Genomic DNA, 2,406 nt, shown 5'->3' with positions numbered 1-2,406 from the left:
CAGTTCCCGTTAACACGCTCGAGGGGCAGAGTGGCCTCCTCCTGTTCCTATGTAACAGGATTGAGGGGCTGATTGGCCACCAGATCTGGTGCAAGGTGCTCCAGGGGCTGAATGGCCTCCTCCTTTTGCTACCTGACAGGGTTGAACGGTTGATTGGTGTCTAGTTCTTGTATAACAGGCTCGAAGGGCTGAATGGCCTTCAGTTCCTGTATAACAGGCTCGATGGGCTGAATGGCCTCTTCTTGATTCTATGTAACAGGCTTGAGGGGATGATCGGCCTCCAGTAACGATGAAACGGGCTTGATGGGCTGTATGGCCTCCTCCTTTCCCTGTGCAGCAGCCGTGAAGGACTTGCCGCCATTTTGTCCAAGATGGCCGCCGTACTGACAGCCATTTTGTCCAAGATGTCCCGCGAACTTGCCACCATTTTGTCTAAAAATTAGAGCTGAACCTTTCAGGAGCGAGATTAGAAAACATTTCTATACACAAAGGGTGGTAGAAGTTTGGAACTCTCTTCTACAAACGGCAATTGATACTAGCTCAGTTGCTAAATTTAGATCTGAGATAGATAGCTTTTTGGCAATGAAAGGTATTAAGGGATATGGGCCAAAGGCGGATATATGGAGTTAGATCACAGATCAGCCATGATCTTCTCAAACGGCGGAGCAGGAACGAGGGGCTGAATGGCCTACTCCTGTCCCCATGTTCCTATGATATTATTTATATGGAATTCCGGCAGGCATTTGATAAGGTTCCACACATGAGACTATTGGCAAAAATGAAAACACATGGAACTTGAGGCAATGTATTGACATGGGTAGAGAATTGGTTCGGAGATGGGAGACAGAGAGTGGGGATAATGGGCACATACTCCAATTGGCAGGATGCGACTAGTGGTGTCCCCCAGGGATCTGTAACTGGGGTCTCAGCTTGTCACCATATTTATCAATGACTTAGATGAAGGAACAGAGAGTCGTATATCCAAGTTTGCTGATGACACTAAGTTGGGTGGTACAGTAAGTAGTGTGGATGCGAGTGAAAAGTTGCAAAGGGACATTGATAGATTAAGTGAGTGGGAGAAACTATGGCAGATGGAGTTCAATGCGGGGTAATCCACTTTGGACCTATGGTCAGGGTATTTACCAAATGTTAAGAAGCTAGGAACTGTGGAGAAGCAGAGAGAATTAAAGGTTCATTTACATAAATCAGTAAAAGCTAACGGACGGGTCCAAAAATAATTTAAAAGGCTAACGGAGCGTTAGCCTTTATCTCAGGGGGCTGGAATATCAAGAAGTGGAAGTTATGTTCCAGTTATATAAAGCTCTGGTTGGACTGCGTCTGGAGTAACTGCGTTCAGTTTTGGACACTGCACCTCAGGAAGGATAGATTGGCCTTGGAGGGGTTGCAGAGCAGATTCACCAGAATGTTACCGGGGCTAAAAAGGTTGAATTATGAGGACAGGCTGCATAGATTGGGCTCGTCTTCCCTCGAGTATCGAAGATTGAGGGGCGGTCTGAGCGAGGTGTTTAATATGTTCAAATTATTCGATAGAATAGAGAGAGAGAATCAATTTCCTCTGGGGAATCAAGAACGAGGGGGACATAATCTTAAAATTAGAACCATGCTATTCAGGTTCGAAATCAGGAAGCACTTTTTTACACAAAGGGCAGTAGAAGTCTGGAACTCTGTCCCCCAAAAGGCTGTGAATGCTGGGGGTCAATTGAAGCTTTCAAGACTGAGATCGATAGATTTTTGTTGGGTAAGGGTATCGAGGGATAGCGAGCAAAGGCGGATAAATTGATTTGAGGTTCAGATCATCTCTGATCTAATTGAAGGGCGGAACAGGTTCAATGGGCTGAATGGCCTCCTCCTGTTCCCAATGGAAATGTTGAGAAAATGCTTTGTTGAGGCTGTGACGTCAGGGTCAACCCCTGTCCCAACAAGGCAGGCCACATTTGGGAGTTTAATAACTTTGAAATGAACATTTTTCTTTTGTGACTTGTGCAACTTCGATCAAGTGAATAGTTATGAATGAGAATCAATGCCGTCATTCTAACTTCTGGCTGGTAACCAGATCAGAGGTTTCTGTAGTGTAGTGGTTATCACGTTCGCCTCACACGCGAAAAGTCCCCGGTTCGATCCCGGGCGGGAACATTATTTTGGGGCAGATTTTTCTGTCCTCTGTGAAAGAGCCTGTTTTGTTCAGTTCGACACAAATTCGTGGTCTCACGAGCACTGAACATTTTAAACGGAGCCCTTCAAAATACAGTGTGTAAAATGAGAAGGAATAAAAAGTTCATCGCACAAAAGACATTATTAAACTTTTCCAACATCCCTCAGTGGCCTTTCATTCTGCAAAATAACGTTATCGGTTAATTAATGGTGAATAACAAAAATATTGTTTTT

The 2,406-nt window shown here is 44.8% G+C and overlaps 1 non-coding gene across 1 annotated transcript; it reads left to right on the top strand.

The window, feature by feature from the left end:
- The first annotated feature begins 2,081 nt into the window (after positions 1-2,081).
- On the top strand, positions 2,082-2,154 carry trnav-cac (transfer RNA valine (anticodon CAC)). Its single transcript has one exon. It is a non-coding gene; the product is annotated as a tRNA-Val (tRNA).
- Positions 2,155-2,406: the final 252 nt, after the last annotated feature.

The sequence above is a fragment of the Heptranchias perlo genome, unplaced genomic scaffold (assembly GCF_035084215.1).
Source record: "Heptranchias perlo isolate sHepPer1 unplaced genomic scaffold, sHepPer1.hap1 HAP1_SCAFFOLD_50, whole genome shotgun sequence".
Lineage (NCBI taxonomy): Eukaryota > Metazoa > Chordata > Chondrichthyes > Hexanchiformes > Hexanchidae > Heptranchias > Heptranchias perlo.
The sequence above is the reverse complement of the archived record's forward strand: the minus strand, read 5'-3'. Positions and strand labels throughout refer to the sequence as shown.